Source organism: Balaenoptera borealis (genome assembly GCF_965194805.1).
Source record: "Balaenoptera borealis genome assembly, chromosome: 3".
In the NCBI taxonomy this organism is placed as follows: Eukaryota; Metazoa; Chordata; class Mammalia; order Artiodactyla; family Balaenopteridae; genus Balaenoptera; species Balaenoptera borealis.
In genome coordinates, this window is record NC_138866.1 from 79,564,728 (window position 1) to 79,591,035 (window position 26,308).

General features: G+C 37.3%; 1 long non-coding RNA gene across 1 annotated transcript in view; it reads right to left on the reverse strand.

The window, feature by feature from the left end:
• Nucleotides 1–450: 450 nt before the first annotated feature.
• The window catches only part of LOC309625524, a 129,902-nt gene continuing 104,044 nt past the window's right edge, over nt 451–26,308 (reverse strand). The window contains exon 3 of the long non-coding RNA XR_014242563.1: nt 451–6,437. This is a non-coding gene — a long non-coding RNA (uncharacterized lncRNA). The remainder of the gene's footprint in view (nt 6,438–26,308) is intronic.

Here is a 26,308-nt window from a genome sequence, read left to right on the forward strand (position 1 = left end):
TTTTAAAAGCATGTGACTTTCCAGAAATCACAGTACCACGTGTTATAATAGTACTGTAGGAAGAGCATGCTGGGGATGGCAGGGAAACTATTCAGCAAGCAGTACGGCTTAGGCACTGACCAATTATGATAAATGCCAACTGCAGGAGGGTCCAGGAGGTCCCTTGCTGATCTGGGCTTCAACCCTTAGGATCTGGATTGTGGGAGGTCTGAGAGTCTTAAGGGGAAGTGGTTGTGAGGGGGTAGAGTAAAGCAGTGGCTATTTAGCAAGTATATAAAAGTATTGTAATATTGTAGCTACTTGTATGGCTGTATCAGTTCATACCACTGATAGCAGCCCTGGTGCTATGTAGTAATATTATTGAGAGATTGTTTCTTTTTTTTTTTTTTTTTTCAAATATTTCTTGGCATCTCCTGTCTTTTTTTAATAATCTTTTATTTATTTATTTATTTATTTAATATTTATTTTTGGCTGTGTTGGGTCTTCGTTTCTGTGTGAGGGCTTTCTCTAGTTGTGGCAAGCGGGGGCCACTCTTCATTGCGGTGCGCGGGCCTCTCACTGTCGCGGCCTCTCTTGTTGCGGAGCACAGGCTCCAGACGCGCAGGCTCAGTAGCTGTGGCTCACGGGCCTAGTTGCTCCGCGGCATGTGGGATCTTCCCAGACCAGGGCTCGAACCCGTGTCGCCTGCATTAGCAGGCAGATTCTCAACCACTGCACCATCAGGGAAGCCCTCAGTTTCTTTTCTTTAAATTTTTATTTTGTACTGGAGTACAGTTGATCAGGTGTACAGCAAAGTGATTCAGTTATACGTATACATGTATCTATTCTTTTTCAAATTATTTTCCCAATTAGGTTGGTAGAGAATATCAAGCAGAATTCCCTGTAGTATACAAGTAGGTCCTTGTTGATCATCCGTTTTAAATATAACAGTGTGTACATGTCAATCCCAAACTCCCTAACTATGGCTTCCCCCGCTTCCCTCCTGGTAAGCATAAGTTCATTCTCTAAGTCTGTTTCTGTTTTGTAAATAAGTTCATTTGTATCTTTTTTTTTTTTTTTTTTTTAGATTCCACATATAAGCAAGATCATATAATATTTCTCTAATTTGGTTCACTTGGAACCTAATTTTAAGTTTTCAGTGGGAAAATGCATTCGGAGTTCTCTTTGCTATCCATAAATTTTTCTTTACTATATGTACATATGAACTTTTGAAACACAAACTGATTTTATATTGGACATCATCTGTAACATTGATATTATATCATATTACCATCTGTGGTCTTCTCAAGAGATACATTTTGGACAATAAAATTAATCTTTCTCAAGCTCTTCCCTAGCCAAATGATAACTGAGTGCCCTCATTGCCTTATTTTATTTTATTTTTCTTGGTCGCGCCAGGTCTTAGTTGCAGCAAGCAGACTACTTAGTTGCGGCTTGCGGGCTCCTTAGTTGCCTTTTCAATATAACTTCTACTTCTTAAGCTTTAAAAATGAGGCCTCTATTCAGCTATTTCAGATTTTCAAATTCCAGAATTCACTCTAACTTATGGAATCCTAGTTAGATAAATGAGACAAAGTTGTGACTATGGTAGAGGAGGCCCAACCTGATGTAAAAGGAGATCAGCAAAGGGCCTTGTGAGACTGGCGACATCTTCTACTGCACTGAGGATCGTATGTATGATGTTTAACAACTCACACTGTCTGGACCTGCACTATCCAACCTAGGAGCCACATGTGAGTATTTAAATTCAGATTTATATTAGGTAAAATTAAATAAACTTAAAAATTTAAGTTTAGTCACATTAGCCCCATTTCAAGTATTCATTAGCAACATATGGCTAGTGGCTAACATACTGGACGACACAGATACAGTTCTATCGCATTGCAGAAAGTTCTGTTCAGAAGTTGATTACATCTTACTTTAATTTCTCTCACTTAAAGTAAAAACACTGCATCTTTTTCTGTCTCCAGGGGAGAGAGAAACAGTTTAGCTCATCAGTCAGAATTTATTTTCAGGTTTCGAAAAATGATCATTGTCATGTTTTTCACTTGTGTGCTTTTAACCAAACAATTCTACAAAAGGACCACTATGGGTCCTTTTATTCCAACACATGGTGAGAGTCTCAAAATTCAAAGTTTCCTATGCCTTTTTTTTTTTTTTTACATTATAAGTTTGAGAACTGCATATAATTCTCTAATACAAATCTAATATTAAATGTCATAACGTGGCTCTAGGAATTTCCCTTAGATAATTTTCTGTTAAAAATAATGACACTGGCTTTCTAACTACCCCTCCCACCACAAAAAAAAAGTTTTACTTCTTGTTAGCAGTATATCAGTGTAATTCTGAATCAGAAAGAATATTCAGGTAATTTTCTTATGTTGTCCACATTCAGACTCACCGAGAACAAGGAAAAGGTTTTTGGATGAAGTTCAAGTTTTCCTCTGCTGTACTCATGGGTAGACACCTCCAACATTCTCAGCCTGACTGCTGAATATAATTTGTTCATGCTTCAGTGATGTTTTGACTAGACTATAGTACACTATACCAACCAGATAAAAAGTAGGGAGAAAATTCCATCCACTGTTTAATCTACATGATGCCAAGCTCGGGTAAGATCAATCATTTCATTGGGTTGACCGATTCTTTTGGCAGCATCTATCTATCTGTGAAGAGACGTAATTTGGAAACTAGCAGTATCTTAGTTTTCCCATTTGTATCACCAGACAACGCAAGTGACAACAGATTTCTCCTTTGCAGAGATTTTATACGTGCCCTTTGGTTCTATCACCTGCAATAGAAGGAGCTACCCCTCAAGAAAAGTTTCCAGAACGTTAATTCAATCCTCGTGCCCTTCGACGCTGGCACACAGGATTGCAGATTAGCATGTGTTTTTATACTTTCGACCTTGGCTCTGATAAGGGTTGTGCTGGCGCTGGGCTTGAGAACATTATTGAAAGGATGTTTTTGCCAAGCTGGCTGGCATTTGGTATGCTTGTATGGTATTGATACAGTATTTGCATTGGCATCATGAATGCTATCCTTCTCATTTTTTAAATGTAGCTATTAAGAATGAAATATTTTGTTTATTTTTATACTGTTAGAAGAAAAAAATTAAAATGTCTTGATACTTACAATCAACGGATGTGATATGCTGGGGTAAATTCCTTAAGTTAATTTTCCCTTTAAAATATTTGACTTTTAGTTTTAAAAAAAGTTATGGCTCTTTATTGTTTGTATTAAGTTCTGTTTAAAATAAAGATAGGAACATAGAAGAAGAATTACATCAATTCTACCAACTCAATTTCTGGAATGTACCTAGTGTAGATAAACCAGGCTTTTCAATTTTCTTTTGTTTTGCTTAATTTTTGTTTCTGACTTAAAAAAAAATTATCTATCATCTCCAAAGCTTTTTTCTGAATTGACAGAAAGTTTTTATTTTAATTCTTCAGGTTTCTTCTCAAGCCAAAGATCAAACTACGTCATACCGCTCTTGAAATACATCCATTGAAGGTCTCATCAAGTCTTTTTGGTATAATTGTGTTTATAAACAGTGGTGAAAACTAATCAGATTTTCCCATGTTTTGAAAAGCAAAGAAATTTAGTTTGTGAGATGTCAAGGGATAAATCATTGCTAACACATGTATGTCAACAAATCAATTGCTAAATTTTGATCACCTCTCTTGCTGTAATTCTCATTTATAAGTCTGTTTCCATGCTTGCGTTATCTTATTCCTGGACCATTATAATAACCTCCTAAAGATTCTCCCTGACTAGGTTCCTGTATTCATCTACCTATGAGATTCATCTGCGTAAACAGTATTTCTAGTCATATTGCAAATAGGCACCTATCTAAAATGTTAAAAAGTTATGTATTGTGTAAATCTCTCAGTCTCTATGTCAGATTAGAAGCTCCCCAAGGTATGGCCTCAATGGCTTCTTCCAGGTCTTGGGGGCAGGTCCGGGTTTTAATCAGCGTGCCTGGCACACAGGTAGTGCTCAGGAAAATTTGTTGAAATTTCCCACACTACCTATGGCTGTTGATGGAACAAGACCCCAGCAATTTCCCCATTCCCACTCTCATATCTTTATACGATACGATATCTTTATATGATATGAGAGTATTATAGTGTTTCCCCTAAGATCCCTTCTTTTCCTTCATCTCCTTTTTACATCTTCCAAACCATTCTTTTAAGAACTCCATCAAATGTTTCTTTTTCCAGAAATCTTATCTGAAGTCCCTTTTAGAACATTTACAGCATATGTTAACATTCTGCATTGTGTTATACCTATTTGTAAGTTTGTCTTAATTACCCTGCTAGATTGTAAGCTCCTTTGGGACTGTAAATTGTATTACAATCATTTTTGTTTTACCCACGGTGCGTAATATAATATTATTAATCAGGCAATAAGCAAATTCTGTCTTATTTTGAGACTAATTGTGGAAGAGGCTCATTATTTAACAGATAACCTAGAAAAATCCAGCAAAAGGAATCCTATCTTGTACACTTAGTACCTTTCAAACGTTTACATTCTCTTACATTACAATTGTACAATACCTTAAATGAAACTCTTTATAAAGACATTAAATAGAAATAAATTAACTTACATGAACCAAAATAACAAATAATTTTCCATATAAAAATTTACTAAACTCAACTTAAGAAAAATACATATACCCAATTAATTCTTTGTAATATAGGTAGAGCTCTCATTTTATCATTAATTTTTCCTTTCTAGAAAAAGATTTTCCTCTTCTAGTCACTCTTGGACTCTCAGTGTTAGGGTCTAATCCACTTCCTTGTCCTCCTTTTTTTTTTTGTCCTCTTCTTGAGTTACATTCTTGACCTCACTGACTAGTGGTGGGTCTCTCAGGCGCCCTCTGGGTGTACTTACCAGCCAACTGCTGTCGTGCTTTATATTCTTAGTTCTGTAGCATACAAATTTTCAGCTTCTCTGTCATCAAAGTCTCTGCTGTTTCTCTTTACAATTGAACAACTCATGGATTGTCAAACTTACTCTGGAAAAGAGTTAATTTCCAGAGATCCTACTTGGAAGACAAGCCATTTCAGGAAAGGAACTCCCCTTCTTCTATGTTTACCCATCTTCCACTTAACACCAAATATATAAACCCATAAGTGATTGTGTAACACACTGCATTTATGGTTAAGAACTTGGGTGCTACAGCCAGTTGGAATGAGATTCAAATACTGATCCTGCCATATCCCGGCTGTGTGAACTTGGATACATTACTTAACTTCTCAGAGCTTTACAAGTAGGGCTAAGGGGGACTTCCCCAGTGGCTCAGTGGTTAAGAATCTGCCTGCCAGTGCAGAGGACATGGGTTTGATCCCTGATCTGGGAAGATCCCACATGCCGTGGATCAACTAAGCCTGCGAGCCACAACTACTGAGCCCGTGTGCCTAGAGCCCGTGCTCCACAACAAGAGAAGCCACCGTAGTGAGAAGCCTGCGCACTGCAACAAAGAGTAGCCCCCGCTCGCCACAACTAGAGAAAGCCCGTGCGCAGCAGCGAAGACCCAATGCAGCCAAAAATAAAATAAAATTTAAAAGAAAAAGAAAAAAAAAAAAAAGTAGGGCTAAGAGTACCTGACGTAACATATGTAAAACACTTAGCCCTGTACCTGACAGGAGTAGGTTTTCAACAAATAGTAATTATCGTTATTACAAGTATAAAGTTGGGTTTGCAGCAAGGAGGAAAGAAAATAACAGATTAGGAACCATAAACTACAGAGATTGAGGTGATCAGGATGTGAATAAGGATTAGAGGGCTTAGTCTGACCTGAAAACAAAATCAAAAACAAAACAAACAAAATGTTGAAGTGAAAAAATGAAGTAAACAGAGGAACAATCCAGAATATCGTGCTAGAAAATGTGTGTTTGTTTCATTAAGTTAGAGTTACATGATACAGGTTCCTGAAGAGGGTGGCAGACAGTATTAAAAGTTTGAGAGCAGCATGCAGGAGAGTCTGAGGTAGGGACAGACTGATGCTGGGAGCCCTTGGAAGTGTGGCAATGATTCAGCCAGGTGACCCCGAGGATGCTGATCCTTGGCAACAGAGAGGTGGAGGGGTAGTGTTTAACTGAAGTGGCACTGACAAGGAAAGACCAGTAGGACTTGGAAACTTCTGGGATATGGAGAAGGATATGGACAGGTCAGATAAGACCTTTAGAGAATGGTGGCTCCGTAAGTAGAAACTGGCCAAATGGGAAGCAGAATTATTTTTGCAGTGGGATACGTCTTAGTCCATTCAGGATGCTATAACAGAATATCATAGACAAGCTGGCTTATAAATGACAGAAATTTATTTCTCACAGTTTTGGAGGCCGGGAAGTCCAAGATCAAGGTGCCGGCAGATTTGGCGTCTGGTGAGAGGTCACGTCCTGGTTCATAGATGGCCATCTTCTTGCTGTGTCCTACACATACAGAGGGTGGGGAACCAACCTTCAGCATGTATCAGGATACTAAATTCAGTTTTAGACGATATCAGATTGAGTTACGATAAGATGACGGATAATGAATGTTGCTTAGGTCTGAAATAGAGAAATCCTTAGTGAGAAGTAGGTTTTAGGTCACTCCAAAGAAGAGTATTGTGGGATGAGTACCAGCAACCAGCTTCACTTACTCCATAATTCTGATTCAGATCTGCTTTAATGTTTGAGCCTTCCTTAAAACACAAGATAGGAAAGAGGTTTGCTAAAACCCCTCTTGAAAGTGCTTATCACCACAATTACTAATTCATTAACATTCACACACCAAGTAGTATAGTAATGGGGAACAAAAGCAACGTTTCCCATATTCCCAGAGTCATAGGATGGCTTTGCTGTAAGAGTAAATTTCTACCCTTAGATACAAATAGCCTGGAATCTTGCAATAATCATACTCACATGGTAGGTCCGATTAGAGCAGTGGTTCTCAACTGAGGGTGATTTTGCCCCCCAGGAGACTATTGGCAACGTCTGGAGACATTTTTTAGTTGCCACAACTTGGGGAGGGGTGCCACTAGCCTCTAGCTGGTAGAGGCCAGGGATTCTGCTAAACTATGTACAATGTACAGAATGGCCACCCAGAATAAAGTGCCGTCTGACCCAAAATGTCAATAGTGCTGATGCTGAGAAAGCCTGAATTTACAGTGACTTTCAAGGAATTTACTCTACTGGAGAAGTAAATATTTGTTCATTGCTTACTGATGTGTTGATTGATACACCAAAATCAGATCCCACGTAGATGTATTCACCCTCAAGGTTTTCCTATGGCGTAGATGCTAAGGCAGCATTTACTCTGCTTCTGGTTCTAGAAATTGGCAATGCTGTATAAAAGACCAAGGCAATATTCCTTTTCAGCCCTTAAGTGCAAAACCAGTATTCCTGCTCCTAGTTTCTTTATTCGACAGGTTTACATTGTTTAAAAAAGAAAATAAAAATCTTAATAATGTTAAGGATCTTACAAAGAATGTGGTATCCAGAATTCCACTGAGGAAAAGGAAAAAAAAAAAAAAGAAAGAAATAGATTCAGAATGTCAGTTTGCCCTTAAGTGATGTATTAGCTACAAGAAATCTCATTACAATTTGATGCCTGAATCCCTTGAAGGAAAGATCTTATATTGTGAAGGTAGCATATGTGTCATGTGATGTAAGTACTTACTTTTATTGAATAGGTAAGTATATAATAGCTAAAAGCCCCATAAATCAGCTAAATGTCCTCTCAATTTATAGAGGATATTTGATCTGAGAACATTACTATCTGGTGAACGATGGGGAGGAAAAGGAGACACGAAATGCAATAGAGATGGATATGGTGGGTAATTCCTTTCGATTCAGAGTATCAGATTTTAAGTTACAAATGGACGACCTGCACTGTTTCTCTACTGTCCATAGACCGCCATGGCAATTTTAAAAATTTAAGACTTGCGTATTAGACTTGGTGAATGGGGAGTTCCATGCATATAACCAAGTCACTCCAGAGGGACATCCAAAAATAACGGGAGAGGATGGATGCAGTATAGATATATTCAAGGGAGTCATTTTTCATTGGACTTTTTATTTAAGCAAATTGAATGGTGATGAAAGAAAAAAGCAACTATATTTGGTCAATATCTGTAAGAGAACCTTTTAGGCAGGGAAAGGAACTGCTCTGTCTGGCAGCTAGGAATGAAGGACAGATTTCAATAGCCTAGAGGGTTAGCTGGCATTTGCCTAAGGGGTCAGAGGAATGAACTGGGTTATTTTCTCTTTTCCTTCCCATAGAAGGTGGGGGGAGGGATAATTTCTTGCCAATCATGGAAATTCTTCAACCCTTTCTCTGTAACTTTTTACTTTCTAACATGGATAGGTTCTCATATATTAAAAACCTCATTCTTTGTCATTTTATAATTAGCATCTTAGTTCCCTTCTCTTTTCTGTCAAATACTTGAATGAGAGATCTAAAGCTACTTCCTTCATTTCCTCATCAACCTCCTAAACCCTCTGCAATCTGGCTCTCAATTGCAGGACTAATACCACTTTCTAGTCACCAGTGGTCTCTTTTCAGACAGTTGAAGCACTGCATGCCATGAAGAAGAGCCTTGGTCTCCAACTAACTCTATCTAAATACAATCATTTTTTTGGTTGTTTGTGTGTCAACTTTATATACCACCCTGAAAAACTGAATAGTACTGAAAATTCTCCTGGTTCTCCAAATTCCCTGACCACTCCTTTCTCCTACTCTAGTTTCTTTTGGACTTCCTGGCCCAAAGTATTTTTTAGAGCTTAGTCCTTTGTTATCTGCTAACCCATACAGGTTCTGATTTCATTTACAAAGAAGCTTCAGAACCATGCTTGCCCTCAAGCAGTTTATGATCTCATTAGGGAGACAAGCCTACTCTGTGAAGCAAAAACACAAGTCAGCATATAAACCAACGTAAGGTCTCCAGGGAATTCCCACAGCCTTTCACACAGTGATGTCTAATAAAGATGAATGGATAGGTGGATGAATGGATGGATGGATGAAGGAATTAGTGAATAACTGCATAGAAGGAGCCACATTAGTCCAGAAAACTTAGGGAAGATTGCAGGAAAGTACATGAAAGAGATTTTAAAATGGCCTTGAAGAGAGAATAGCATAAGTAGTGAATTGAGAGAGACGAAACCTTCCAGATAAGGCAACAAAATAAACAAAGCTTTAGAGGTCAAAATAAGATAGTTTTTGGTGCTCTCTCAGCTACAGTTTTTTCATCTGTACAATGGGGTTGATAACAGAAATCACTCTATAAGATTGTTAAATTAGTTAATGTTTATAAAATGTTTCTGTAGTGCCAGACATAGAGCAAGCATTCAATGCGTTCTATTATAATTATTACATTTGGAGAAAACGAGATTTAAAATACCTACTTACAGTAAAATATACCAAGCAGCTGTCTGCTAATATTAAAGTGTACACAGTTTTATTATTTATTACTCTAAGGAATATTTGAAAAGCACTGAAGCATTTTAGGAAACAAGAGGATACTTAAAAATACCATGTTCTTACCTGTTGCTGCTTACTTTCAATAATTTAAAGTATATATTATTTAAAAATGCTGCTCATGTAGTAACCTTTACTATGATAAATTTGGGTATTAGCTGCTTCTGAACTTTTGAACCTGTTGTGGGATTGAATCCACAACCAATACAGAAATGTTTCTTGTCATTTTATAATTCATGAAGTTAAATACCTCTGCTTGCTATGGTTATTGAGGGAAAAGGTATTGAACTGGTAGGCCTGAACTCCAAATGGATCTTTCATATACCTAGGAAATGTTGATTTGTGAAAGCTTTTTTGTACATCTTCTTGGGTTTATCACCGAGTAAGATTTATACTGTGGCAAAAAGTGCAGTGTAGCCCAGGCCTGCCCTCTGATTCTGAGGCTTCAGCTGTTTGCTGGGCCTGTTTTAATCCTCTTACTTCTATTTTTTTCCAGATTCCTTCTCCCCACAATGAATGTCACACATTCATATCCAAATCTCAAAAAAAATAGATTTCTTCAATTAGATTTTTTTTTTTGTTCCAAAAGTTCCTGAAATCTCACTTAGCATTAATTTATTCATCAGATATACACTCTATAACAGGCATGGGGCTAGGTGGTAAAAATATAAATACAAATATAACATGGCCCCAAATTTCCAGGACACACTCTCTTATGTGGCAGAGACAGAGGGGTAAATTAAATGACATAGTTAACTGCTAGAGCACAGACACTGGAATTACACACACTGGGGGAGTCAGGGAAGACTGCAAGAAAGGGCTGGAATTTGAGAAAATGCTGAAGGATGGCGGGTGTAGAAGGACATGTATGTAAAAGACTAGTATTGAATGGTGACACCTTCAGTAAGGTCTGGAAGAAAGCGGAAAGAAATGAGGTTGTAGAGATGGGTAGGGTTGGAGTTGGGATACGCACATTGAAAATGACCTTGTATGCCTAGCCAAGAAATGTGAAATTTTATTAAGAATTTTGTTTTCCAAACTGCTTCTTTCCATACCTGAAACTTTGATAATTCCATCACTATGTTCAACACACTCATTCTTCGGACACTATAAGTACTTTATAAGTTGCATATAATACAAATGTCTACTCTTCAGCCTCAACTCTCTCCTCTGCTTTGTGAGGCTGTGACTGGGACTCTACAAACTATATTTCTAATTTGTTAAGTTTTGTTAATAAGGGGTGCTAGAGAAGGGTGTGAAGACAGGAGGATGAGGGAAGGGACTCCAGTGTTTCTGATCTGCTTGTTATACCTGCCCACGCTGCATGAGCAATGAACCTTCATTGTGGCAACAGGCTACAGAACTAGCTGTGCAGGATCCCCCTGAGAGTTACCAGCCCCACTCAGGTAGTAACCCTTCCCCTGTGGCTGAGCCCCAGCTCTGCAGGCCCCTCCCACAAGCACCTAAGCTGGGCAGCACTTCCTCTTTAGAGCAGAAGCTCCTCAGCATAGGGCCCCTTTCTCCACACTGCCCCTCCTCGAGGTTCTGAAAACCCCATCTTTTCCCTGAGCCCTCCCCAGCTCTAGGGTCAGTAGCTGCTTCCTGCAATCACTATCTCTGAGCTATATCAATGGTCCCTCTTTCCTTTTGCTGCTTTCCAAAATCTGAATAATTGAGTCCCATATTAAATCTCTCTGATGAAATATTTAGTGTGCTTCCTAAGTTTCTGATTAGAAACTGACAGATATGCATCCCTAGTGAGTCTTGAAAAATTTTTTCCTCTATCCAAATGCAATGTATTAAAAAAAACTATTTAGAAATTTCATGTTAGATTTGGTCCATCTCAAAGATAAACGTAGCCTTTGGTTAACTGGTGTTTATATATGTATATACATATATATATATATTTATACGCAGAGAGAGAGAGAGTGAGCGCTCTAATGTACTTAAATTAACCAAGTCATCTTTGCCTAGTTCTTTACATCTGATCGACAATCTCTTTTTAATATTTGTTGTAGCTGAAATATTATAACCAAGCCCTTCCATATTTGTTATAATTATTATTTTATAATTTGGAATAAAAGTTAAACTTCCTAGGGACAAGTTAATTTATTCGTGACAAAGGGGGATTTCTTCTATATTTAGAAATGAAAAACACAACACGTTTCTGGATATTAACTTATGTTTACAAAATACTATATAGATGATTTAAGTGTAAAAAAAGACAAAAATGTATGGACTGTGTTTTCTTTAAATTTCAAGTAGGTTGAGAAATAAAAGAAAAAAAGTGCCACTGTCAAATGTGTTTAGGTTTTGCCAAAATCAAAACATTTGGGGGAAGTAGGGGTGATGGGTTAGGTTCACCAAAGTTGTTATGTGAAAAATCGTAAATAAGCCTAAACTTCTCTAATGGCTACTTTAGACCTACTCTTCCTATCATCCTTGAAAAGAATAAACTAAATAATGAGCAATGTAGATCATCTATCAGATATGGTCTACTGGCAACGATTCCATAGCAGAAGTGGGGAACAGATGTTTATCTTTAATCTACCTCACTAGCAGGGCTAGTTTTCTATTGGCAGCATTTACCATTGGCTCTGTCCTTGGTGTGTCTATGTACTGTGATATGAATTAACATGTCCCAATAGTGTTTGGCAAGGTAGCTAAAGAAAAATATATATTGCCTCCTTGTCACTCAATGAAAAGGTATTTTATATTTTAATTTAATTTATTTTTTAATAAATAAAGTTATTTTTTTAATATAGATAAATGTTTACCAAGTTCCTAAGAACAACAGAAAAGGTTTTTATTCCAGTACTACAATTTTTAGCAAGAGGTTTTATTAGTAAGTCCATAGAGAATGATATAAGATTTACATTTTTCAAAATGAACAATGTATTTCTTTAACCTTTTTAAAAATCATTAATCATCTGATTTTTGGCACGTTGCTTTTTCAAATGAAATCATAAAGTAGTTCCATTAAGATTTGATAGCAATAATATCAATAAATATTAGATTAATGAATACTGAAAAATTTTACTACGGTGCTGAGCTTGGTAATAAGGTCAGAAAAATAAACAATAAAGAAATGGTTATACACCAAAATTAAATTGCAAATATGTTAAAGGAAAATGACCAACAAAAGGGAAAAATGATAAAACAGTTAATATTCCAAATTGACGTCAACTTTATGTGCCATATTGAATTTTTCTAGTGGAGTTTTTTAAAGCAAATTCTGACATTAAATGATCTAAGAGGAATTATTAGATATTAGATTGACAAGGGATTTCTTAGACTTTGATTTTGAGCTTATATCCCCAAATGGTCCTGGCTGCCCTATACCCAGCCCTATTAGAACTTTGGTCCTAATAGCAAATCTGTGATTGTATGCTTCTGACAGGAGGTAATATGAGAACTGTAAAAAGAAATATTGTCCTAGAAAATATGTTTTTCTAGACAAGTCTATTTTTCTCATAGCCAAATATGGTCAAGAAGAGTGAAAAAGAGGATGATGGGATTTTCCAAGACTGTGGTAATAATTAAATTGTTAATACTCAAATATTATCCTTAGTCACTTCACTCCTCAAAGAAATGTGATAGATTGCTTCATATCCCCACCTGTAAAGGGCTAGTAATAAGAGAAGAATGCTTTGAAATAATTAGTACCAAATTTTCCTCAACTCTTCTCACATTTACCTAATGTAATGAAAAAGACGTCTAGGTTTAAAGAAGGGTAGGAAAATAAAAGTGAAGAAACTGCATTCATTTATTCATCTATTTAGTCTACAAAATGTTAGCAAACATCATCCATGAAGGTGAATGGCTCTCCTTCTGCAAGCATTATTTACTAAGCATCTTGCCTATAAAACAGTACAGGATGAAAAAGCTAATGTGCCCTGCATACAAGTTCACAGTCTGATGAACTTTTCCTTCTAATGGCTCCTTCATTTTTGGCCTTTGTCATCCCTCCTGCCAAGAAGTACCATTATATTAAGGCAAGCCATGCATCCCATGATTTCATAATGTGCAATGCTCTGAAAGGAAGGCAGTTAGAATCAACAACCATGAATAGAACCCCACTACTGCGGAGCACTGAGAGCCTAACAGATACTCAGTGAATACCTGTAGGTTGTTTAAGAATAGGGAGAAATATAGCATTTACAGGGAAATACCCCTTGGCCCAATAGGAAGAGACTACAAAAGAAAAAGAAACAAGGAGGCAAAAAAAAAAAAAAAAAGGAAAAAGACTTTTAAAAGACGAGAAGATAAAGAAAAGAAAGAAAGCAAAAAGAAAAAGTGAAAAAGTGTAAGTGGAAGAGTAATGCAGATGAATGTTGTATACTCAGACTGGGAATGATATTAAAGTCCCCATGAAAGAACTGGAAGACCATTCTACTTCTCTCCATCATATCTCAAGTTCAGCTTACACACAAGTCTTACTTCATTTCCATTATGAAAAAACCTAGGGTAGCTGCTGCATTATACTATCCTCATCAGTCACTGACATGGCCCTCAAGTAAATAATGATCTCTTGTTCAGTGTGATGCTGCTGCCAGTAATGAGCATATAATAGTGATATATTAGCATGTTAAATAATGACATGCAAAGTTACGGTATATGTGTTGATGTCATGTCACTGCTAACCTGCTACTCGCACCAGATTTGTCATTCTCAACCTAATGTGTTGTTCCAGATGGAGAATTTAATTTTGTCTTGCTTCTCCCATTCACTTCCAGCTCTGGATAATCACAAACCACTTTGGGCTCTCTCCCGTCTCCCTACTTTTGCCACCTCCTTTAATCACTCTATTACTAAGAAAACCAGACACATAGCAGGCAATGGGCACACAGATGGGCAAAGGAAAAGTCTTCTCCTGGAGACCTCACACTTACTTTGAAGTCTGCTCATCTGGGAGAAATCCAGGTCCAGACCCATATTTATATTTGTTATGCAGGCAAGGCAGCAAAAGAAATTAGAGTGCAGAGATGGAGAAACATATGGGAAGGCTGGCTATTCTGGGTCCCTGGTGGGGTGGTGAGGCATCTCTGATGGAATGAGCTTTCAAAGTCATCAGGAACTACAACACAAACAGTGTGCCACATGACACCATCTGGAAAAGGGCCTCCAAAGTTCAAAAGAAAGGAAAACAACTTAGCATTCAATCCACAACTAAAGTTTAGATTATCATGAAAAGTTACATGCTTAAGATTAACTCTTATGTGATCAAAACGGCTATGTGGAGTCTTTCATTGAAAGAAAGAGTTATAGGGTACAACACAAGCTGAGTACAACACAAGCTGCCTATAGTAGAAGACGTCTGATTCTTATTAGTAAATAATATTATTATTCAGCTTATCACTTTCTTTCATCCTTACAACAATTCATGAGTTGGGTTGAGACTTTAGTGATGAGAAAAATGAAGGCAAGTGATGTGCCCAATGTCACAGCAGTAGTTACAAAGAAGGAGACCCAAGTGTCTTGTTTCTTGGCTTAGTTTTATTTTTGTGTGTGTATGCTATTTCATCTTGCTGCTTTAGAAATTAAAGGAAGCAAGGACAATTGTAAACAAAGAAAGAGCACTTGCAAGATGGTGTATATTGGAAACTAGGTTTTATGTAAATCCCAGTGCAGTATATAAGGTCCTTCCCTCTATGGGCAAAACAACATGTACTAAACTGTTACTAAGATGAATTAGAGCCACTCTCTTTCCAATGAAAACACCTTGTTTTCAGTAAGGCAGCTGTAATGGATCACCAAACGCAAAAATATTTTCTGGATGTTTTAGACTAAGAAAGCTAGTCATGTGTACAGAATGTACAGGTTAGTGTTTTTCAATATGTGAGAGGTGTACAATCATGGTAAAAGAGATAGCGGGTATGATTGTTTAAGATAGCATGCAGACTTTGTATTAAATAGTGGTGGTAATCATTGCAATAAGTTTAATTTTTGCTTATTTCTCAATCTTCCAATCATATCAAGTGAAAAAGCTGAGTTCGGTTATAATTTTAAATCTCTCTTCAAGTTCAAGACTCCCTTTAAAATGAAGAGAGATCAGGCTTTAGCCTCAGAACCTTTAGTAGGCAAAATCATCCAGCTAGAATTTATTATATTTTATATTATATTATATTATATTACATTATATTTTATTTTATTTTATTTACCTCTTATTGTGAGTCAGTAATATTAATGTCTGTTTATAGAAATGATATAAAGTTTCTTTATAAAATATATTCATTTAATTTAAAATGGAACTGGTTAAAAATATTAAGTAATAATTATATTAACATAATATGGTACTGAATGAAGTTTGGGAAACCCTGGTGTTGGTCCGTTCTTGTCAGGAGTTAAACTCAAAATAAATGGTTAGGGATGCCTCCTTGACCTGTAAGTGTTATCCTTTGAAAATGAGAAACTTAGAGAGGAAAGCAGCCTCTGATAGCTGGGAATTGGCCAGGCACTATCACAGGACCTGTCCTGGCACTCTCAGCCAGGCAGTGGTGTAAACTGAAATTGAACATAAACAATTTCACAGAATACCAGCATGGGAAAAGGCCACTCTGTGACTACAGTGGATCAAGACAAAAAGACTACTAACAAAAGACTAAACCACAAAAATGACCAAGAATATCCCCGTCTTGGCTGATATGAGTGACTGTTCCTTTAGCCTTACTTTATTCCTTCCATGTCTAGCTAAGATTTATTAAAATACTCAAGCATAAAATTACTCCTGCTTCCTGACAGCATCCAATCCAATGCAAATCTCCACTTCCTTGAACCTGCCCCCAAGTCATCTACCACATGCTCAAATCCCAGAAGTTCTTCCTACGGCCATCATTCTTAGAGGTCCATGGTGTGTTCTCCCTCTTTGCAATGAGCCAATAAACCGAGCTTTGTTCAGTTAGAGGTGTGCTTCTAGTATCCCTTGGCTCGAGGGCATTACATATTGCAGTAATCGTGTTTAATGGTTCCTCTTAAAAATGAATCAAAACTTGAAATTCTCCCTAACCAGAAAAATAATATTTAAAACATTTGTAATTATTTACAACTGCAATCTCCTTTTAGTCCATCTGGTAAACCAATTACTACTTCAGACCACTACTTCAGAGTGGACCTCACACTCTGACGAACCCGTGTTGGTCCCTTCTCTCTCTCAAAGCATTTTGGTTGAGAATATGAATAATGTGACAGTAGCTAGCAACATAATAAAATAATTATAATGACAATTATAATAACTACCATTTTTGCTTGCCAACACATCAAAGTCTGTGATAGACGCATTTTCCCATATCTTATCTCATCAAATCCTAATTACAATCCTCCAAAATAGATATTATTATCCTATTTAACAGACAGGGAAACAGACTGGGGAGATTAGGCGGTTTACCCCAAATTACTCACCTAATATAATGGCAGAGCAAGATTTGATCCAAGAGCTGCATGATCTCAAGGTTTATGCTAGTTCTATTCCTGTTTTCTGTCTCATAACTAGGAAACTCAAGCTCAAACTCAAAAACCGATTAAGAGTAGGAAAAACTATTACACTTTGACCTACATTTTTAGTATTGTTTATATGGTATTCTTCTTTTGAATTGTTTAATAAAAAAAAGATGAAAAATGTTTAAGAGCCATAAGACTAGATCCCTGTAAACAGAACAGTATATGAACTGGTTTTTCAGAGAAAAATCATTACTTATATATAGTAGAAACATTAGTGGGGAAATTACACAAGCTAAAAGATAATAACTGATGCCAGAGCATCAGATCCATTGACTAAGGACTTTGCTTCTTTGATCCCCTCATACACTTATTTTGTGATCCTTCCCCAGTGGGTCTTATTAGTTTCAAGAAGCTGTCAACCTGAATTGTCAACTATTTCCAGCATATAGTATAATACTACTCCTCCCAAGAAGAGTTTTATCTCAACAGAGAAACCATGAACAACAACAACATAATACTCTGTTATGACTCAAAATAATCAGTCTTAAAACATAAAATGTTATTTTGTTTCCACAAACATATACAGTAATTTTTATGCTCCAGGTCTACACTGGTTCACTTACATGATTTATTTCATTTTCCCCCAATCCCTGTGATATACATAGTATTATATCCATCACAGAGCTTTGAAAGACTAAGTAATCTACTCAAGCTCACAGAGATAGCAGATGGCAAAACCAGGATTTGAAACTGAAATTTCAGATCTCATGAGAGAAGCCGGAGGGTGGAAAAGCAGGGAAGGTCCTCAAAGGCAATCCTCTACTGGTCTATACTGTAGGATGGTCTTGATCAAATGATACACAGAAAACACACGAGAGGCGACCCAAACCCGGCCTTAATCCATCTTTTTTACCGTATGACCCCACTGTACTTTAGGTGGTACAGTTGATGTGTAGCAGAGTAAACCTTCAGGGAGCACGCCATGAAAGTACACAGTGCAAAGCTCAGTGAAAGGCTCAACAACTCCTAGTTCCCTTAACCCTGGCATATGGGAACTATATGTCTTAGTGCTGACTCGCCTGTCTGTCTCAATGCCAGGAAACCTGAATGTGCATTCCAGAATGTATTTGGATACACTGCAAACAAATGTCAGAGCAGGCATTATACCCCCCACTAATGTACATTTGCAGGTCAAGAGGGTGATGCTGGAAAAGATTAATCCCTTGCTGAGTATTATCCATCAGAATGCTTTTAAATGTTGGCATATAGGCAGCTAAAAGATTATATACCATAAACACAGCTGTTGGAAGAAAAACGGCATTTTACAAGTCATACAATTAAAATCTCTAATCTCCAAAAGTACCAGAATAAGAGCAGGAGGAGGGGCAAGGAAGGATGAAAATAGAGCTTTTCTCGGAAAGGGCTATCTGTCTCCTGGATGGTACACTTCTTTGATTCCTGTTGAGTACAGAGCACTCTTACTGAGCTCTGGGTAAAGGAGCACCAGAAAGGACTGCTTCAAGGTGAGCAACATGTGGCAAAAGGAAGATGGATTTGAGAAGAGAAGGAAAAAGAATATTTTATCTCACACTTGTGTTTTTCCACAATATATGTAGATTGTGTGTGTGAGTCTTTGTTTGTTTGAATATATACATATAGCACTGGGAACAACGGCAAGAGTCTGTCCATACTATATATTCTTAATTGTATTATGTAAAAATTATAAAGAATTAACAAAGAAATATCAGTAATGTAACTCTATCCTTCAGAAGTAAAAACATAACATTTTGTTGTCTTTCAATTTTTCTAAGTATTTGTACATATATACATGTTTTCCCACAAACTGAAATCATACAGTATGTACTATTTTATACATTATATTTCATGGCTGCATAGTATTTTGCCACTTGGATACAGCATACATTATGTAACAAATGTTGTTACTTATTCTGGTGCTTCCCAGTTTTCAAAATTAGGAACAAACATCCTTATATGTAAACCCATGTGTGCATCTCTGATTATTTAAGATATATTTCTAAATTAAAAATGCTGGGAAAAATGTAACTATTTTAAACATATATTTATTCTTAATTAAATTCATAATAAAAAAATCTTTAAATTATTAATGAACACTCATGTTGGAATTTCAAATAATATAGAAAAGTGTGAAAATTAAATTAAATGAAAAGTCACCCTAAATTCCATCACTATTATAACTGTGTTCAATATTTTTCTAGACTTCAGGTGATTAGACTTTTTTTTTTTTTTTTGGCTTAAAACAATAGAAATTTATTGTCTTACAGTTCTGGAGTTCAAAATGAAGGTGTCAGCAGGACTGTGTTCCCTCTGAAGGCAATCATATATGGCCTTTATTATGTTGAGGTAAGTTCCCTCTATGCCTACTTCCTGGAGGGTTTTTATCATAAATGGGTGTTGAATTTTGTTGAAAGCTTTTGCTGCATCTATTGGGATGATCAAATTTCTCCTTCAATTTGTTAATATGGTTTATCACATTGATTCATTTGCATATATTGAAGAATCCTTGCATTCCTGGGATAAACCCCACTTGATCATGGTGTATGATCCTTTTAATGTGCTATTGGATTCTGTTTGCTAGTATTTTGTTGAGGATTTTTGCATCTATGTTCATCAGTGACATTGGCCTGTAGTTTTCTTTTTTTTGTAACGTCTTTGTCTGGTTTTGGTATCAGGGTGATGGTGGCCTGATAGAATGAGTTTGGGAGTGTTCTTTCCTCTGCAATTTTTTGGAAGAGTTTGAGAAGGACAGGTGTTAGCTCTTCGCTAAATGTTTGATAGAATTCACCTGTGAAGCCATCTGGTCCTGGGCTTTTGTTTGTTGGAAGATTTTTTAATCACAGTCTCAATTTCGCTGCTTGTGATTGGTCTGTTTATATTTTCTATTTCTTCCTGGTTCAGTCTCGGAAGGTTGTGCATTTCTAAGAATTTGTGCATTTCTTCCAGGTTGTCCATTTTATTGGCATATAGCTGCTTGTAGTAATCTCTCATGATCCTTTGTATTTCTGCAGTGTCAGTTACTTCTTTTTCATTTCTAATTCTATTGATTTGAGTCTTCTCCCTTTTTTTCTTGGTAAGTCTGGCTAATGGCTTATCAATTTTGTTTATCTTCTCAAAGAACCAGCTTTTAGTTTTATTGATCTTTGCCATCGTTTCCCTCATTTCTTTTTCATTTATTTCTGATCTGATCTTTATGATTTCTTTCCTTCTGCTAACTTTGGGGTTTTTTTGTTTTTCTTTCTCTAATTGCTTTAGGTGTAAGGCTAAGTTGTTTATTTGAGACGTTTCTTGAGGTAGGACTGTATTGCTATAAACTTCCCTCTTAGAACTGTTTTGCTGCATCCCATAGGTTTTGGGTCATCGTGTTTTCATTGTCATTTGTTTCTAGGTCTTTTTTGATTTCCTCTTTGATTTCTTCAGTGATCTCTTGGTTATTTAGTAGCATATTATTTAGCTTCTTGGTTATTTAGTAGCATATTATTTAGTGTTTGTATTTTTTACAGTTTTTTTCCTGTTATTGATATCTAGTCTCAGAGCGTTGTGGTCGGAAAAGATACTTGAAATGATTTCAATTTTCCTAAATTTACCAAAGCTTGATTTGTGACCTAAGATATGATCTATCCTGGAGAATGTTCCATAAGCACTTGAGAAGAAAGTGTATTCTGTTGTTTTTGGATGGAATGTCCTATAAATATCAATTAAGTCCATCTTGTCTAATGTGTCATTTAAAGCTTGTGTTTCCTTACTTATTTTCATTTTGGATGATCTGTCCATTGGTGAAAGAAGGGTGTTAAAGTCCCCTAATATGATTGTGTTACTGTTGATTTCCCCTTTTATGGCTGTTAGCATTTGCCTTATGTATTGAGGTGCTCTTATGTTGGGTGCATAAATATTTACAATTGTTCTATCTTCTTCTTGGATTGATCCCTTCATCATTATGTAGTGTCCTTCTTTGTCTCTTGTAATAGTCTTTATTTTAAAGTCTACTTTGTCTGCTATGAGAATTGTTACTCCAGCTTTCTTTTGATTTCCATTTGCATGGAATATCTTTTTCCATCCCCTCACTTTCAGTCTGTATGTGTCCCTAGGTCTGAAGTGGGTCTCTTATAGACAGCATATATACAGGTCTTGTTTTTGTATCCATTCAGCCAGTCTATGTTTTTTGGTTGGAGCATTTAATCCATTTACATTTCAGGTGATTATCAATGTGTATGTTCCCATTACCATTTTCTTAATTGTTTTGCATTTGTTTTTGGTAAGTTTTTTTCTTCTCTCATGTTTCCTGCCTAGAGAAGTTACTTTAACATTTGTTGTAAAGCTGGTTTGGTGGTGTTGAATTCTCTTAACTTTTGCTTATCTGTAAAGGTTCTAATTTCTCCATCGAATCTGAATGAGATCCTGGCTGGGTACAGTAATGTTGGCTGTAGGTTTTTCCCTTTCATCACTCTGAATATGTCCTGCCACTCCCTTCTGGCTTGCAGAGGTTCTGCTGAAAGATCAGTTGTTAACCTTATGGGGATTCCCTTGTATGTTATTTGTTGCTTTTCCCTTGCTGCTTTTAATATTTTTTCTTTGTATTTAATTTTTGATAGTTTGATTAATATGTGTCTTGGCATGTTTCTCCTTGGATTTATCCTGTATGGGACTCTCTGCACTTCCTGAACTTCATTGACTATTTCCTTACCCATGTTAGGGAGGTTTTCAACTATAATCTCTTCAAATATTTTCTCAGACACTTTCTTTTTCTCTTCCTCTTCTGGGACCCCTATAATTTGAATGTTGGTGCATTTAATGTTATCCCAGAGGTCTCTGAGACTGTTCTCCATTCTTTTCATTCTTTTTTCTCTATTCTGCTGTGTGGTTGTTATTTCCACTATTTTATCTTCCAGGTCACTTTCCGTTCTTCTGCCTCAGTTATTCTGCTATTGATTCCTTCTAGAGAATTTTAAATTTCATTTATTGTGTTTTTCATCATTGTTTGCTTGCTCTTTAGTTTTCTAGGTCCTTGTTAAACGTTCCTTGTATTTTCTCCATTCCATTTCCAAGATTTTGGATCATCTTTATTATCATTTCTCTGAATTCTTTTTCAGGTAGACTGCCTATTTCCTCTTCATTTGTGTGGTCCCTGGGGTTTTTACCTTGCTCCTTCATCTGCTGCATATTTCTCTGTTTTCTCATTTTGTTTAACTTACTGTGTTTGGGGTCTCCATCTTGCAGGCTGCAGGTTCATAGTTCCCGTTGTTTTTGGTGTCTGCCCCCAGTGGGTGAAGTTGGTTCAGTGGCTTGTGTAGGCTTCCTGGTGGAGGGGACTGTTGCCTGTGTTCTGGTGGGTGGGGCTGGATCTTGTCTTTCTGGTGGAGAGGGCTGTGCCTGGTGGTGTGTTTTGGGGTGTCTGTGAACTTAGTATGATTTTAGGCAGCCTCTCTGCTAATGGATGGGGTTGTATTCCTGTCTTGCTAGTTGTTTGGCATGGGGCATCCAGCACTGGAGCTTGCTGGCCGTTGGGTGGAGCTGGGTCTTAGTGTTGAGATGGAGATCTCTGGGAGAGCTCTCGCCGACTGATATTATGTGGGGCTGGGAGGTCTCTGGTGGTCCAATGTCCTGAACTTGGCTCTCCCACCTTGGAGGCTCAGGCCTGACACCAGGCCAGAGCACCAAGGCCCTGCCACCCACATGGCTCAGAAGAAAAGGGAGAAAAAAAGAAAGAAAGAAATAATAATAAAAATAATTATTAAAATAAAAAAATAATAATAATAGGAAAAAGAAGAGAGCAACCAAACCAATAAACAAATCCACCAATGATGACAAGTACTAAAAACTATATTAAGATAAACATAAAAATCAGAAACAAATCAGTTGCAGACATCAAACCCCAAGTCTACAGTTGCTCCCAAAGTCCACTGCCTCAATTTTGGGAACACTTATTGTCCATTCAGGTATTCCACACGTGCCGGGTTTACCAAGCTGATTGCGGGGATTTAATCCATTGCTCCTGAGGCTGCACAGAGAAATTTCCCTTTGTCTTCTTTGTTCACACAGCTCCTGGTGTTCAGCTTTGGTTTTGGTCCCACCTCTGTGGGTATGTCACCCTCAGGTGTCTGTTCCCTGCCCAGACAGGAGGGGGTTAAAGCAGCAGCTGATTAGGGCACTCTTGCTCACTCAGGCTTGGGGGAGGGAGGGGTACGGTAGTCATAATTGGAATGCGGGGTGAGCCTGTGGTGGCAGAGGCCGGCGTGATGTTGCAACAGCCTGAGATGCGCCATGTGTTCTCCTGGGGAACTTGTCCTGGATCACGGGACCCTGGCAGTGGTGGGCTGCACAGGCTCCCGGGGGTGGGGGTGTGGACAGTGACCTGCGCTTGCACACAGGATTCTTGGTGGCTGCAGCAGCAGCGTTAGCATTTCATGCCCGTCTCTGGGGCCTGAGCTGATAGCCATGGCTCACACCTGTCTCTGGAGCTTGCTCAGGCAGTGCTCTGCCTTCTGTCGGTGCATGCAGCAGGAATCCCCTCTCCTCGCACACCTGGAAACAATGGTCTCTTGCCTCCTAGGCAGTTCCAGACTTTTACCCTGACTCCCTCCCAGCTACCTGTGGCGCACTAGCCCCCTTCAGGCTGTCTTCACACAGCCAACCCCAGTCCTCTCCCTGGGATCTGATCTCTGAAGCCCGAGCCTCAGCTCCCAGCCCCCACCCACCCCAGCGGGTGAGCAGACAAGCGACTCAGGCTGGTGAGTGCTGGCCGGCACTGATCATCTGTGCGGGAATCTCTCCGCTTTGCCCTCTGCACCCATCTTGCTGTGCTCTTCTCTGTGGCTCCTAAGCTTCCCCCCCATCCATCCCCCTGTCTCGCCAGTGAAGGGGCTTCCTAGTGTGTGGAAACTTTTCCTCCTTCACAGCTCCCTCCCAGAGGTGCAGGTCCCGTCCCTATTTTTTTGTCTCTGTTTTTTCTTTTTTCTTTTGCCCTACCCAGGTATGTGGGGAGTTTCTTGCCTTTTGGGAAGTGTGAGGTCTTCTGCCAGCATTCAGTAGGTGTTTTGTAGGAGTTGTTCCATATGTAGATGTATTTTTTGATGTACTTGTGGGGAGGAAGGTGAACTCCACGTCCTTCTCCTCCGCCATCTTGAGGGTTCTGCTAATTAGACTTCTTGATGTGCGTGTGTGTGTAGGGGGCCACACACATAAGATCATACTGCACATGCCCTTTTTAGCCTGCTTTTGTCAGTCCACAATTTGTCATGGAGATCTTCCCAAATTGTTAAATAGAGATGTATCACATGTTTAGTGAATGAAGATAATTCCATTTCATGAATGGAGAATAATTTATTTAACCAATCTCTTAGTTTATTTCTAGTTATCCTTTCTTATAAATAATGCTACATGAACAACTATATATATAACTGTGGATGTTTGACCAATTATGTCTTTGGAATAAATGTTTTATAGTTTTACTGAGCTACAGAATATATATAATTACATAATACATCATATTTATATTTATATTACTTATATATTATATATAGAATTTATAGTCTGTCATATAGAAAATATCTCCATTGTATTAAAGTACCATTTTAGGGTAAGTCCTTTTTTTACTCATTCTTCTGGAGAATATTTCTACACAGTCTATATTTATTTTACCATATGAACATCAGGATGATTTAGTCAAGTTTCTAAAACATTATGCCACTGAGATTTTTATTTTAATATTGTAGAATTTATTGGTTAATTTAGGGTGCAGTTGCATGCTGATAATGTTGATTCTTCTTAAACAAGGAAATGGTATTTCTGTCCATTAATTCAAGTTATTATTCATATTCCTCAGTTGAGGAATATAAATTCTGTAATGTTTTAATTTTATTTCTATTCATTTGTTGTTATGATTGTGAAAAGGGTATTTCTTCATTTTGTTTTCTAGGTGGTTATTGCTGATATATAAGAAAAGCATTGGGTTTTTTGGATATTGACATTGCTATCAGTCTTACATTGAATGCTCTTATAGACTTTCTTTGATTTTCCAGATATACAACCATATCACCTGCATTAACAAGTATTTCTGGTTTTACTTTTCTCCTTATACTTTCTAGGAAGCCTGTCTATATCTTGGGGTTTTTTGTGCTTTTTTTTTTTTTTTTTTTGGTTAATGTGCTTACTTTTGTGTAGCAGACCATCCTGAGTAATCCTTTTAGAATTAGTTTGTAGATGGTAAAATTTCTAAGTCCTTGGACATCTAAAAGCATATTTATTCTTCATACACACTTGAATGTTAGTTTGTCTAGGTATAGAATTCTAGGTTTACCACTATCTAGCATTTCCAGTATGATTTCTGATGTCAATCTGATTTTCTTTGGGAACTTTTAGAATTTTCTCCTTCCCCTTAAAATTTTGAACTGTGGCCAAAATATGTGTGTATGTGTAGGGCAATTTAATCCATTCTGTTTTATATTTGGTGGGTTTTTTCAAGATAAAGATGTGGGGTTTTTTTCAGCTCTAGAATTTTATCCTGTTTATTCACTGACTATATCTTATATGCATGTTGAATATATATATTTTGCATAAATTTGAAGTTGAATATATACATAATTTTGAATGTATATATGTGTATATATATTTATGAATGTATATATATGAGTGTTGAATATATATAATTTTGTTATATTGAAGTTTATATATGACTAAATACATAAATATTAAGTGTATGCTTTGATGAGTTTTGAAATATACATGCTAGCAAGATATATAATATTTCTGTTATGGGCTAAATTGTGTCCCCTCAAAATTCATATATCGAAGCTCTAATCCCCAGCATAATGGTATATGGAGACAGGTTCTTAAGTAGGTAATTAGGTTTAAATATGGCCATGAGGGTGGGGCCCCCATAATGCGATTAGTACTCTTTTAAGAAGAGATATCAGAGAGCTTGGGTCCTCTCTCTCTCCACCCAAACACATCAAGCAAATATTATGTGAGGACACAGTGAAAAGAAGACCATCTGCCCAGGAGTACAGTTGCCTTAAAACTGTTCTGTATTATTCCCCTGTACACTACAGCTAGGTTATCCTCTCAGCCCTAATTCAAACTGTATGCTTTTCTCAACAATCTCATCCTTACTGTGTTCTCAACCATTCAACAACCAATGAGAACTTATTTTACTAAGTATATAATGCACTGAATTAAATGCTAAAGAGACAAAGAAATAAAAACAGATGCTCTTAAGCAACCGATCATCTGATAGAGGAGATAAACACACACAGAGAAATGTTAGCCAGAATTATCTGATCATTAGAATCACCTGGGATGGTCGTTTATAATACAGTTTTCCAGGTTCTATTCCTAGAGATTCTAATTCAGCACTTTGAGGCTGCAGGGTGGGAGG